The sequence below is a fragment of the Cydia splendana genome, chromosome 7 (assembly GCF_910591565.1).
Source record: "Cydia splendana chromosome 7, ilCydSple1.2, whole genome shotgun sequence".
In the NCBI taxonomy this organism is placed as follows: domain Eukaryota; kingdom Metazoa; phylum Arthropoda; class Insecta; order Lepidoptera; family Tortricidae; genus Cydia; species Cydia splendana.
In genome coordinates, this window is record NC_085966.1 from 45,090 (window position 1) to 61,375 (window position 16,286).

Genomic DNA, 16,286 nt, shown 5'->3' on the forward strand with positions numbered 1-16,286 from the left:
GGTTCCCAATTGGTGTTCGTATACTTAAGTAAATCATTCGAAGATGTTGTTGGTCCATTTTTTCGATTTTAACTAAATCCCTGTAACAAACCCGCGTTTATATACCCTACGTGAAAGATTCGAGAACATTCTAATATACATTAAATTTATTCTAGAATATTCCCGAGACTACTGAAAATATCAAGAAAATTTTGAAGTGGGAAAAAAATCATGCAACAACGTAATAGAAGGGAGCTTCACATGGCTTGCCTAAGTAGCATACACCAAAATACCTATTTATTACCTATTTCAAAAATAAAAGAACCTAAAAGAAATACAACGAAGATGAAGTTAATAATCCCGAGATATAAATCTGCAGGATTTAAGGGAAGTTTCAGTTACGCCGCTTCAAAAAATATGGAATAATTTACCACCTCCAATTAGGCTAAAATGCTGCTTGCTCACCTTTAAAAACAATGCAAAATATTATTATTTAACAAACAGGCTGAAGCGGCGAACCTAAGATAAATAAAATAAGTATCTGACTAAATCACCTGGTTAAAGTACTATATTTTCCACTCTTTCGTTCACTTTAATTTAATTTAATATATTATGTATTATGTAAATGTTAAATCGCGGTTTTACATATAATTGATTTGTGGAGGTGCGAAGGGAATCTGGTTCTGGCTGAAAAACAGCGTTGAAGTGTCACCCATGTGGGCGGGCATTTTCAGCATCATGCTGACGCCAAAACCGTTTGCCACATTATTTAGAAATAATTATAACTTATACTTAATATTATTAGAATAGTTAGTTTAAGTTAGTTTAGTTTATATTTTGTATTTTTTTGTGGCAATAAAGCATTTTCATTTCATTTCATTACATCGGTGGACCTTATGCCTTTTGTAATAAGGTCCACCGATGTACAGTTAGCAGTGTTGCTGTTTGTTCATACCTATATTATGTGAAATTTCAGCTCTTTCGAATAATAAGTAAGTCTAGTTTGGCTTGCATAATTTGACCGAACAAACACATTGCAAGTTAAGAAGCCAGAAATTCCTAATTCGTCTTGACTGCCCAATTAAGTATTGGGTTGAGGTCACAGTGTGGTGGGGAGGGACAAGTAGCCCTAATAGTCGGGGTATTTGTAAGTAGTTTAAAGTTTATGTTAACAATTTTCAAATCATTTATTTACACACAATATATAGGTACAGTGGTACTACTAAACGAAATTAATAACTAGTTTAAATCTAAAATAGGCCCCCAAGGATGCTGGCGGCATTTCCTCGCTGTATGTAAGTTTATGTTTCATTTTTAATGTTATGTGTGTGTAATTTTTATGTTTAGTTTTAGTTTAATTTTGATTACACTTAGGCTTTTAAGATGCATTTTACTAACACACTTAGGGCCACTTGCACCATTCACTAGTGGTTAACTAGTTAAACCTGGAGTTACCATGGTTACCAGTACAATTTGACACTGGGTTAGCGGTTTAACCGGTTAACTCCGGGTTAGTGGCGCTGGGATGGTGCAAGTGGCGCTTATGGATTATGTTGGTCCGAAATAAACAATTTTTATTTATAATTATTATCAAGGTTTGATATAATTATGATTATAAAATAAAGTAAAAGTTTAATTAAGGATTTATCCAAAAGGATAGCAAACGCCACTGGTAGAGCTGGCAGCTTCCTCGCACAAAGAATAAGTATTGCGATACAGCGGGGAAATGCTGCCAGCATCTACGGCATCATTCCGCAGGATAGTTTGTAATTATTTATTTTTAGATTAGTTTTATTTATTTTTAGATTTAGTTTTTTAAGTTTTTAGGTTAGTTATTTTATTATGTTTTAGGTATGGTATTATTTTGTTTGTAGGTATTAAGTTTGTATGCACTAATAAATATAATAAAATTTAATGAAATAAAATAACATCAAAGTTGAGTTTTTTAAAGCAATTTATAATTTATTTTCTCACTTTATTTATTACGGTCACTACCTATCTATGGTCTACTATGGTTATAAAAAAATATAAAGTAAAGACATTGGAATGATTGTCCGCGGCCGCGATTGTCGGGTGTCGGCTCCGGCGCGGCGTGCACTCCGGGTCGAGTGGTCTCGATGCAAGCGCGCTTCAAGGTGGATCGAACGTTCTGCTACATTCCCAGTCTTTACTCAGGTACCTACCACCAGGTACTCAGGTACCAAAATGCTAAGCAATTTTAACAAATCAACCAACTATTGACAACGAATATGACGACCGGTCTGGTCTAGTGGATAGTGACCCTGTCTGCTAAGCCGATGGTCCTGGGTTCGAATCCCAGTAAGGGCATTTATTTGTGTGATGAACACTAATATTTGTTCCTGAGTCATGGTTGTTTTCTATGTATATAAGTATGTATTTATCTATACAAGTATGTATATCGTCGCCTAGTACCCATAGTACAAGCTTTGCTTAGTTTGGGGCTAGGTTTGATCTGTGTAAGATGTCCCCTAATATTTATTATTTATTTATTTATTTATTGTAGAAGTTCTTGTCTCAATGGTATATCGGTAACTACGCTGGTGACTTCTCTCAAGGTAGACACTAATAATACTATATATGTTAGCGGCTTTCCAAAAATAAGAGTAATAATACCGTATTTTTATTTATTTGTGTTCAATTATAAAAAGTAAGGTGATTGAACTTGCCAATTTTACTTTAGTTGTTAAAATAATTAAACAATTGTGACGTCACTACCGGTCAGCCCACCTCGTCTGACGAACAGGTGGAAGTGGTCGAGATTGGAGGGGCGATGGTCTAATAAAAGGCCTTGCACCTCATTAAAGCAACCATTATTATCTGAGCAACCTTAGGAGTAAGACCTTAACAGCCTATGCTGACAAAAAGTATCCTAAAAGTGTATTATTGTTATTTATTGTACGATGGTGCTACTAATATTACTATAAATAGCTAAAGTGCTGATAGTTTAAAAAGTGTGCTGTGTAAAGTTATAAATAAACGATAAATATGAGTATTTTACAACGAAGTTTCTTTTCTACAACGAAGACCTCAGCCTTCCTACTACGAGTTACCACGATTAGCGCTCAAAAGGAAGCCGAGCCCTAACATCAGAAGTGCGCAAGAGAACCTGAAACGCCATGTGGATTGGATGAGCAACAAGTTATATTTGCTGCATACATTAAAACACAATTCAACAACCGAAGAAGAATCAACGTGTTGCCAATTATCGGTGGCCAATTTACGACACGACCAGTAACTCATTTGGTCAACGTTTTAGTAAATGTTGTTGTACACAATATTATCTGGTGAGACGCTTTCATTTTGACAAATTTTATGCTTGAATTGATTTATTTTAGAAAAAAAAAATGCATGTGCGATGAGCGTTGTGATTAAATATACTTAAAGTAACCAGAAAAATGGTACTGGGACATCTTAATACTTATCTATACAAAGAAAACTTACTAAAATCATCGCCAGTGGTTGTTATTCTTGTAATGCATTCTAATTTCCGTATAAACACAATAAGTCACACAGTAATCGAGTAATAAAAGCAATCAAAATCTTTCACAACAAAGCAAAAACTAATGATAAAAAGAGATAATGTAACTTTTCATCACTACATCGCCAGCCACTCACATTTAAGTAAACATTTAACATGGAATTATGAAGGCACATAGCGCAAACAAGTTATCTACCCACATAATCCTAGAATTGCTAATTTGAATGATAATAGTAAAGTAATACCTATTCAATCTTATTTGTAACCGTGATTACAAGCTTTTTGATTTTTTTTTTTATGAATGACATGAAGATAATTTAACGGACAACTTTTAAACATTAATTTCGAAACCAGTTTTAGTTTTAGTCTCGGTCTGTCATTCGTTGAGATAAGACGCGTAAACAGCCGGGTAGATCACTGCCGCGCTAATGAGTGAGTGTATGAGTGTTTAGAATACATTAAATATGTGGGCGATAAAGAGCTGATATTATGATGAGGGTGATTAAGAAATTAAACATATTTTCTTGTTAATAAATATCATTTATTCTATACAACGCTAACAAAATATTTATTCTACGTGAATTAATATATTACGTTTATTAGTAATTCGCCATACTTTACGAGCGAAATCGTTGCATAATTATCAAATTTTTATCGCATATTTTCGAATCAATTTATTAAGTATGAATTTTGAAAATTAATCCACAAAAAGTACTTAACATAATATCAAATTACATAACTGATGCACATTTAGTATACCGCGTAAATCAATATCTCTCAGTAAAATCCATCAGAATACAGCTTGAAAGTCAAACGTTTAAATAAAACGGTACAACCAAAACGTACGTAGAAATGTCAAAATTCTGCTTATTTTATTTTGCTCAATTACGATCCATTTCACGCTATAAGTAGCTGTACTGTTGTTGAAAGTTATCACCTCCAAATACTTTTACTTTAATATATGGCAATGTTATGAATATCATTATGCATTTCATTCATATAAAAATATATAAACAAAATTAAAAAAAAAAAAAAAAAACAAGAATGATCAGTATTAATAATACTTAATTTATATGTAAATTAGTTGTACCTTAAGCAAATAAATAATATTTTATTAATAGAAATAGCATGTGTGATAAATAGTAGCCTCAGCTTTCTGTGTTTTGTTGTAGAAGTACGTGTTATTGTGGCGCCGCCCTGCTTTTGGATTCTAACACACATCAGGATTTACAACAGGAGGAAACCGATTTAAATACAAAGATGCAAAAGAGACATTAGTTTACGAGTGTTTAAACTTAAATGTAAGTACGTATTTAAGTAGCAATGATTCAAGTGATCAGAGGAGACATAATGATATGTTGTAGGTACTTGCGATTTATGATTACTTATCTCGTATAAGTCAACTACACCAGGTACTAGTTACAATAGTAGTAGGTACTTATCAAGTTACAAATTATCATGAAGCCAATCCAAATCTGACAGACGTCCTTTACATGGTAACACAAAATGACAAATCATAAATCGATTCATTAAGGACAAAGTACAAAACCACAATAATGTCATCTCTTTAAAACAGCCAATCTTTTGCTATAATGATACTTATTACAAAAAAAAATGTAGAGACTATTTAATGAAGAACACCGTTTATTACGAATCCAACCTCATAATGTTTTTTTTTTTTTGGAAAAACCCTTTAGCATGCCATAGGTAATATCAAAGACATATGTAACTTCGTATAAGACGAATAAAGTCTAAGGAAAAAACGTGCCTCGGAATTGAAGCAAAAGTCATTCTCGAATAGATGGCGCACACACCTTTAGCCTATCCTCGGCTAGATGGCGTGACGACACCGTTTCATATTTAACAATTTTAACACATAGATATCAGTGAATGAACATGGATCAAATTGATATAAAAATAATAAAATCATTTATCCATATATATACATTTTTTGATAACTTTATACGTTTTAATTTTGAGTTTTAGTCGTGTGTCGATAGATGGCAGTAAATTTACAGTGACTACAATATTTACAATGACAGGACCCCTCTATACTATCTATTCTTTTTGGTAATATTCAGTCATGAATGAAAATATGAAAATTCCACAGAAGATAAAAATCCGAACAGAGTGATTGAGTGAATACCACTTTTTGAACTTTTACTATTGTATAATTTTTTCAAATTCAATTTAAGATCCTACGTGAACAACTATCTATAAAAACAACCACGTTAAGTAATGTGTGTGCCACTTACTTAGATTCATCAGAAGGATCTAGTCTAGTAACTGGGCTATTGAAAGATTTGAAAGTATAAACAGTTGCCACTTGTTTGGATGGTTCAGAGGGACTACTCCAACAACTGGGCCGTTAAAAGGATAAAATTTGCCACTTATATGGATGGTTCAGAGGGATTAATCCAATAACTGGGCCGTTCAATAAAGCATTCCTTATTTTTAAACCGATTACTCGAGCACGAGTTTCGGCTCATCAATTGATCCTCCTCATCCTAAATTCAAATTAATCTTTGTTTAGCAACGTTCAAGACAGGTTCAACTTCGTGTTTGGTCCTCATGTGTAATATGAGTTAAGAAATAAAGTCCAGAAATTTAAATAGCATAAACAATAATACGAACAATCTATCATTTCAGACATTAAAGAAATACTATAGCTTTAATTTGAACTAAAACAAAGTAATAACAGCTTTTATTAGAGATTATTTAAAATAGTTTTATGATAATATAATATTAAATTAAAAGCACGTAACCTACCCCATCGTGCAAATCCATTGTGTAGTGTTGTGTTCCTTTTCTTATTTTTTTTTATTGATCATTAGTTTTGGTCTAGTCAATTGATTTCACAATATTACTAACGCTTTTTGAATGAGGTGGAGACTTTAAACCACTGTTTTTTTTTTATTATTCTCATGTTATGTAAAGCTTATGATGCTTACCTAATCTTTGTTTAGAAGCGTTAAACTTCATAGTTGGTTCTCATGTATTAATGAGTTATATTGAATCAATAAAGTCCATAAATAAAATTCCATAAACAAATTATGATCATTTAATCACTTCAGATACCAAAGAACTAATTTTAATAGAATTTCACTTACCATTAGTAAATAGGAAGTATGCTGCGTAGTGTCCCTAAATATAAGTAAACCCAAGATTTACAATTCAGCAAATTTAATCAATCATAATAATCGGTATTAACCAACAAAAGATGCCAAAACATAATTAACTACACTTAATTGTAAAAGAAGGCAACCTGGAGGTTTTTCTTGGCGCTTCTTTTCCACCAGAGCCTTTCCGAAGCGTCGGTAAACTCATTTTTCCTCTGGCAAAAATAAAAACATACAAAAAAAATATTAAAAATATAAAACCAACATTAATTTAAAGGTACAAGCAAGTAAATTTCTTTTTTTAAAGTATTTGTGAATTTAAAATGAATTGAAAATAATTAAAACATTCGAACCCCTAGGATCAATTATATTATTAAATTATCACTTGATGTCAGAATGACCGAAGCAAAACAGTCATAAATAGCCGTGTTAGCGGGAACTAATCAATAATTTTATTAGACTGTATAAAATGCATTTAATTTTTATATCCAAGTATAATTCATTAATCTAAAATCATAAGAACGCATCATGATCGTACATAAGACAGAAACATTAATTATGTTGAATCTTTGTTAACACAAGTTAAAATAATCGATAATTCATTAGAAAAATAAAATAACAATATGATACCTGCTGTATCTGACATAAAAATCAAGCGGTAAGCTCAATGATCTGTTGTAATTTTTTTAAATCAATCTGTACTTTTATTAATTAAAACTTAATTAATACGAACACTTTAAGTGTCTCTGAGCACGAGCCACTGGTCAGTATGGCCAAAGAGAATAGATAGTATAGAGGGGTCCTGTCATTGTCAATTTTGTAGTCACGGTACATTTACTGCCATCTATCGACACACGATTAAAACTTAAAATAAAATTGAAAATGTATAAAATAATCAAAATATGTTTACGGATAAATGATTCTTATTTTTTATTGTTCCATACTGACCCATGTTCTTTCACTGATATGTGTTAAAATTGTTAAATACCAAACGGTGTCGTTAACGCCATCTAGCCGAGAATAGGCCAAAGGTAATGGCGCCATCTATTCGAGAATGACTTTTCCTTGGCCGTCCGAGGCACGTTTTTTTCTTAGACTTTATTTATCTTATACGGAGTTATATATATCTCTGGTATGGCCGTGTTAGCGGCTTTCCAAAAATAAGAGTAATAATACCGTATTTTTATTTATTTGTGTTCAATTATAAAAAGTAAGGTGATTGAACTTGCCAATTTTACTTTAGTTGTTAAAATAATTAAACAATTGTGACGTCACTACCGGTCAGCCCACCTCGTCTGACGAACAGGTGGAAGTGGTCGAGATTGGAGGGGCGATGGTCTAATAAAAGGCCTTGCACCTCATTAAAGCAACCATTATTATCTGAGCAACCTTAGGAGTAAGACCTTAACAGCCTATGCTGACAAAAAGTATCCTAAAAGTGTATTATTGTTATTTATTGTACGATGGTGCTACTAATATTACTATAAATAGCTAAAGTGCTGATAGTTTAAAAAGTGTGCTGTGTAAAGTTATAAATAAACGATAAATATGAGTATTTTACAACGAAGTTTCTTTTCTACAACGAAGACCTCAGCCTTCCTACTACGAGTTACCACGATTAGCGCTCAAAAGGAAGCCGAGCCCTAACATATATGTAGTTGCCTCGCGCCTGGCGGTGCCGGCCGGCGGAGCGGCGGGCCTGCGAGGCGATTACAAGCGCGGGCTCATTTCCTGCTGCCACGGAATTTATTACAAACAACACATCGACCCACACTCTACGCTCACGCTCCCTGTTCAGTCGTCGGAAGCTCCGGGCCACTACACTACACCGCCTGGTGTAAGTTGTAAGAGAAGGAAACTACTCGCCCACTGCTCACTTACGAGTTATAGCTGAGATGCAATATTCAGTTTCGGATAATAGGGATAAATATCTATTCTACACGCTTGACGCAAGTCCTAAGTTGAATCGTAAAGAAATAAGTAAACTTATTATCGAACGAGCGAGCGAAGCGAACGAAGTTCTTACATTCGACTTGGGACACGCGGCTGGCTAGGGGCACGTCCCGGCATTTCGATGTTTTTAAGCTGAACTATCAGAGGATAGTTTGATACTCAAGAACTTAAGTAAATTTGTTCTAATTTAAATGAAATTGGGTAAACGTGTCGTTGAGGGCATTATAATTTAGTCATTAAATTATGAGCAGGCTCGATCAAGGGGTTATTGAGCTAGAAGAGCATAGAAGGCTAAAAAGCTATTTGTGAGGGGCCTTGCTATTCTGGTCATCTTTTTGCAAGAAAGTATGATCGAGTTTGGTATCAAATGAAAGTGCTCGGCTTGCACTTTTATAATATCGTTTTTAAATTTACCATTTTGAAATAATTAGCAAGATAAAAATAAACTTAATATAGGTATTTGACATTTGACAGGAAATATTTCGGCTTACCACAGATACAGTATCAGTTAAGGGCTCCAAAGACCTTGTAATATATCCACGCGATTTTTGATCCAGTGACATAAAATAGTAGAAATTAAATAAAATGGAACTCTAAAATTTCCATACTATAGTCGGTCAAACAAGTTTGTCAGTAGAAAAAGGCGCGATATTCAAATTTTCTCCAGAGAAAATAGTCCCATGACTATAACCCTTCGCGCCTACATTTTTAGCCGCTTTTTTCTACTGACGGAAATGGCTTGACAGACTATAAATTGTTGCCGTGTGTAAGCATTTTACGTCAAAAATGTGACAGCTACATAAAAAGTGGCGCACTCATTTATTAACCGACTTCCATATCTCAAAAGGAGGATATTCGATTGTGATTTTTTTTTTATGTTACTCCATATCTCCGTCATTACTGGACCAATATTGAAAATTATTTTTTTGATTGTATGTATATGCATACAGATTGGTCCCGTTTTTGTCAAAACCCAGTTCTGATGATGGGATCCATGAGGAATCGAGGGAACTCCTCAAATCTTAAAGGCATACATTTAGTGACTTATGTGTTTTATCAACAAATCAAGCATATACATTCAAAAAAGTGACATTTGATGAAGTGGAACTGCTGATGATGATCAGAACGGAACTCTTCAACGAAGCATAGTTCACGTTTGGCGATTTGTCCTCTTCGTTATATTTGTTAAGCAAGTTAAGTTTTTAAGCCACATTTTTGTCAAGCTCGAGTTCTGATGATGGGATCCACGAGGAATCGAGGGAACTTCTCAAATCCTAAAGGCATGCGTAAAGAGATTTTTGTATTTTCATCAGAAAATCAAGCATTTTCATTAAAAACTGTCGCATTTGATGAAGTGGAACTGCTGATGATGATCAGAACGGAACTCTTCAACGACGCATAGTTCACGTTTGGCGATTTGTCCTCTTCGTTATGTTTGTTAAGCAAGTTTAGTTTTTAAGCCACATTTTTGTCAAGCTCGAGTTCTAATGATGGGATCCGTGAGGAATCGAGGGAACTCCTCAAATCTTAAAGGCATGCGTATGGAGACTTTTGTATTTTCATCAGAAAATCAAGCATTTTCATTAAAAACTGTCGTATTTGATGAAGTGGAACTGCTGATGATGATCAGAACGGAACTCCTCTTCAACGACGCATAGTACACGTTTGGCGATTTCGAATTTCGATTTTGACAGAGCTGGCCCTGGACCCAGATCTGGACCTGGATCCGGGCTCTTATCTGGACCTGAACCCGGACCTAGACCTGGACTTGGACCTGGACATGGACCTGGACCTGGACTTGGACCTGGACCTGGACCTGGACCTGGACCTGGACCTGGACCTGGACCTGGACCTGGACCTGGACCTGGACCTGGACCTGGACCTGGACCTGGACCTGGACCTGGACCTGGACCTGGACCTGGACCTGGACCTGGACCTGGACCTGGACCTGGACCTGGACCTGGACCTGGACCTGGACCTGGACTTGGACCAAGACCTAGACCTGGACCTCGTACTGGACCTGGTCCTGGACCCGGTACTGGACCCGGACTCGGACCTGGACTCGGACCTTGACCCGGAAAACCACTGATACCTAAACTAAATAAACCACTATGATTACCTACCATAAAATGTAGGTATAAAGTATAATGATGCCAAACTTACTAGCCCCTCCCGCTCAAACCCCCGTACACCGCACCGCACGCGCCGTTAAGTGGGTTAGGTTAGGTTTGAACTGCGATCCTCACAGAACCGAAAAAAGTGGGTTAGGTTAGGTTAAGACTGCGAGCCTTACAGAAACGAAATGCTACTAGAAAAGTGGTTTTGGTTAGGTTCGAACTGCAATCCTCACAGAACCGAACTGCTATCAGAGAAGTGGGTTCGTGAGGCTAAAACTGCGACCCTTACAGAAACGAAATGCTACCTACTTGAAAAGTGGGTGGTTTTACCTCCTTTTCTACATAGTGCACCATCTATGTACAATAATCTTTCACCGGCCCCCATAGAAGTCGGTTTTTTTTCTTGAAAATTATTTTCTACTATTTTATGTCGAACTATACGAGTAAGTAGGTGCATCAAAGTCAATCGCTCTGTATAATTTTTGGCAAACCGCGAGTTCTCATTTCGGGGCGAACTACTAGTTTATTTCTAAATTGAAATCACATGGACAATATTAAAGCAACCTGGCTGATCTGCGGGCTCAGCACGGTTCCATTTTTATCGACTATCACTATGCGCGTCCCTTTCGCACTTACATACTTGTTAGAACGTGACAGGCATGGTGACAAGGGATAAAAACGCGACCGTGCTAAGCCGCCTGGTCGCGAATTTTATAACGTCCTGGGTTGGACCCAAGACGCTAGACTGGTTCTTTCAGTGTATCTATCTTTTAGTTTATGCATGGACGACGACTTTAGTAGACAGAAAAAGATCATTCAAGCTGTAGTGGCGTGTCCCGCGAGATCGGCGGCCGGATAATCGCATTCCGTCCGTCGCCGCGTCGCCGCGTAATTGCCGAGCTGATATTCCGAACGGGCCGGCAGGTGCTGTACGGGGTGCGATGAGGTGAGAAGGGGTGCGGCGGGGCGGGGGCGGGCGGAGGCGCAAGATAAGCGATATCGCGGCGCCACATCCGCGCGCTTTACGGCCGCGTTACACCTCGAACCTCCTCCCTATATTCTCAAACTGGTTTCTATTCTTATAAGAGCTAGTTACTAGTGTAACCTGACCGCTAGATTAGTTGTCGATCGTAGACCGGAGTATACTGGTCGGCTTACTGCGCAGCTTGCCTTCAACAGATAGTGTAACTGTGAAGGACCTACATGCTATCGCTGCACCGGCGCCGGCTATCTTCATCGCTCATAAGCTACTTATCTGCCGTATAGTCACGGTTTTACGGCTTCCTTTAAGGGTTTGACATGGCAGCGGCAGCGCTTCTATCTAGGTACGTTTGGAGTTGTCACGCTATAAATGCTTGATGGTGATGTACCTAGTAGTAGCGTATACGCACATATAGTGTACCCTAAGGTTTAAGTTACAGAGGCTAAGCAAAGTACTACGTACCTACGCTCCATCGTAATCATAACTAGGCTTGGACATCTCTAGTTACTAAAGTTATAAGGGTCTCGGGGTCATATTGTGCTGGATCGCTGGATGCACCTTGAGCTCTTCTTATCTCTTAGTAACCATGACCTACCACTCGCTAGCAACTCCGTGTGCAAGACAGACTACCCTCTTTTTTTATTTCTTAGTGGTAAGTGAGATAGACAGATAAGGGTGATGTCTCGTGCTACTTGACAACGCTGTGCCCCGCCTTTGAGCGCGTACTTTAGAGTGACCAAGCACACGTTGAATATTTTGAATAAGTACATATTATTTCAAAAAGTGGCTACAAATTGAAAACGATAAAGAAATATATTATATTTATTTCACTAACATTTTTTGGGGATTTTTCGCAACTTATATTATTACCGTATGGCCTACTGCCCAAAAATAAGAAAATGTAGACAAATTTTATAAGTATATTTCATGCCTTTCTTTCAACCAAGTTTTTGAGGCATTGGATCTCAATATTGCATTTGAAGAGTTCCATGACTTAATCATCTTGTTTTTCAACTTATGCTTTCCAACTATAAATAAACTAGTAAAAAATAAACCTATAAAAAATAAATGGATTACGAAAGGGCTAAAGCAATCATGTGTTAAAAAAAGAAATTTATACTTTAAATACCATAAAGAGCACACAAACAAAAAGTATAACAAACACAAATATTTAGCATATTCGAAGTTACTAAAAAAGTGCATTCACAAGGCCCAGCAACTTAATAATATTACTTATATAAATAATTCCAAAAATAAGGGTAAAGCAGCATGGAATGTAATAAAAGATAATCTAAACTTAAATATTAACAAATCTGAAATTATAAACATTAAAATTGATGACAAAGTATTAGATGGCCCTTTGAAAATGTGTGAGATATTTAACGACTTTTACATCAATAATTCCTATGTAAATGCAAATACTTATAATGAAATTCCAGATATAAAAACTGTTAATAATAGCATTTTTCTTTCTCCCTTAGATCAGTATGACGTAATAAAAATTATTAAATCTTTAAATGACACTAACTCAACTGGTTATGATGAAATTCCAACTAAGTTATTAAAACAATGTGCAGTCCAAATAGCATCACCTCTCAGCTACTTGATTAACTTATCTTTTGAGCAAGGCTGTTTTCCTGATCGCTTAAAATTAACCATTATCAAACCCCTTTTCAAAAAGGGTGACCCGAGTTTGATAAATAACTATCGCCCAATCGCACTAATAGCGGTATTATCTAAGGTCTTCGAAAAAGCTTTGTACAATAAAATTAATAATTACTTCTCCCACAGGGCTAATGTTATCCATCCAAATCAGTTTGGCTTTAGAAGGGGTACTTCTACATCTCATGCTTGCTTTGCTTTAGTTAGACATATTACCCAATCACTTAATGACAACCAACGTATCTTAGCAGTTTTCCTAGATATGAGCAAAGCCTTTGATAGCGTCTGCCACAAAATTCTATTAACAAAACTAGAAAAATATGGCATTAGGGGAAAGGCTAATGACTGGCTCAAAAGCTATCTGTCTGAGCGAAAACAATACACAGAAATTACTAAAATAGTCCAGAAAAAGAAAATCACCTACAAGTCTTTACCAAAAACAAGTAATTGTAGCGTCCCACAGGGAAGCATACTCGGTCCTCTGTTATTTTTAACATATATTAATGACCTGCCAAACATACTAAAACATACATGCATTTTGTTTGCTGATGATGCTACCCTAATCATAAAGTCTAGCAATAATAGTGACCTAGAAAACGAAGCAATTAATGAACTGCATAATACGACTAGATGGTTGGAAAATAATTGTCTTAAATTAAACTTGGCTAAGACTACTTTTAATTAAACTAAAATTATTAAGTTTAAAACTCGTAACTCTACTAATACTAACCTAAATGTTAATTGTAACAATTCTAATGTAGAACTTGTTGATTCAACCACGTTTCTTGGTATTACTCTAGATGAACATTTAAATTGGAGAGCACACGTTGAAAATGTATGTTCCAGATTGGATAGATTTGTTTTTGCATTGCGGCGGCTTAGATCTATAGCATCAAGAGAAGCTGCAATGTCAGCCTATCATGGTTATGTCGCCTCAATTTTGCGTTACGGTCTTATCATTTGGGGTAATAGTACTGATATCCAAAGAGCATTTGTGACCCAAAAAGCTTGCATCAGAGCTGTAAGCGGAAGTGAATATCTCGCCCACTGTAAACCAATATTTCAAGAACTTAATTCTACCATGGCCTTGTCAGTACATTTTAGAAATTTCTAAATTTGTCAAAAAACAGCCTCAGCTTTTTCCACTTCACGATGAAGTGGTAAATAAGCAAAGGCCCAGCAGGAAGCCACTTCAGCTATATCTATACCTGCGCGGAAGCTGAAAGTGTCCCAGTCAAATGTCTGTAATATGGCTGTAAAAATATTTAATAGAGTGCCAGATGACCTCAAAACTCTACCGACATGTAAATTTGAAAAAAAAAAATGTTTCAGTGGTTACTTGAAAAATGTTTTTACTCTGTAGATGAATTTTTTAAATGACATTTATTATAATCTTATACGTACTGACTGAATTTTAATTTTAATATTTAATTTTACTCCCCATGTACATAGTTATGTAAATATTTCTACGCCGATGTATGCCGGCAGAATATGCTGACCTAACACCTTTTACTAACCAACATTGTATGTACCATATTCTCGGAAATAAAGTATTGAATTGAATTGAAAAAAGAACCCTGTATGTGTATATATATGCTAAAACAAATTGCGGCTAGGCGTTGCGCCTGAAGGTAATGCCATTTTCTTATATCGCATACCACAATTCTGTTTAACCAGGCGACTGAGGCAGTTTTGTAAGTACTTATGTAAAGTTTTACCGTTCCACCAATCAACCCCAAAGCCGGAGGGGTTGACTAATGACTACACTACCACTCACTCACTAACACTAACAGCTCCCTGGTACCATGGTCGTGCTACTCCATATAACATTGCACCAAATGGTATCTCGATGGAGCGACCATACGTCACCGCGCTGCAGGCGTTGTAACAAGACTGCTGCGTTTAACGACCGCTGAAACACTCATTACGCTAATTACTAATTGTGGCTAATTACCCTTCTATTAGTATAACGATAACTCCCCAAAACACTCACCATTCATTAAAATCTCATTTTCTCATGCTGAAAAACGGCAGGCTTCTGTTTGGCGCGGCTCAATGAACATACGGCGCGATTCCGAAAATGAATTAGAGATTCACTAGATATGAAATAATATGGCTCCGCAATAATATTATTGCGGAGCCATAAGGTACCATTTGCCGTGGAACGTCACATATCTTTACTATTTCATATCTAGTGAATCTCTAATTCATTTCGCGAATCGCGCCGATAGAAGACTATTACTGCCGTATTCGAATTTCAAGATATTCATAAGAGACGATACGTACTAGATCCATTCTAGATACGTTACAGTTTAGATATCAACTAGTTCTCTTTTGCAGCGCAATTCGGGCAACCAATGTTGCTGTTACGTTAGATATCGTAAGATATCTATTAGATGTGAATTGGATCTCCAAGTCATATCCTGAGGAAATCGTTCAAGAGTATCTCTAGAATCGCGCAAATGTCATATTTGACAGGTTAGATCTTAAACATATCGTTATCGTATCTTGGTGATGTTTAAAAGATATCTAATAGATGTCTATTTCAAAATCCGAATCGAGCCCATAGTAAAGGCTATTTTTCAACACAAGACATACCTATGTTTCAGAGCCAGATATAGCAAGATTTTTCATGTCCCATATGTTTAAGTAATGTTTAACTCGTTTATAAACTATTAATACCTACTTATGTGTCAGACATGTAATGGAATCGGTGTACTATATGAACTTGTTTTAAAGTAAATGTGGAATGACTCGTGTAACTTTGAGTAAAACTTTCGAACAATTTATTCAGGGAAAATCTTTGGCAACTTGTAACTTGTCTGTTATTACGTCAAAAACTTGAGCGACAACCAACTGTCGAAAAACTTTGGGAAGAAGTGTTCTTTCGAGGTCTACACATAAGTATATATATACGTAGGCTGCCTACAAAAAGATGGGATTTATATATCCAGTCGCGCTAAATAAAACATATT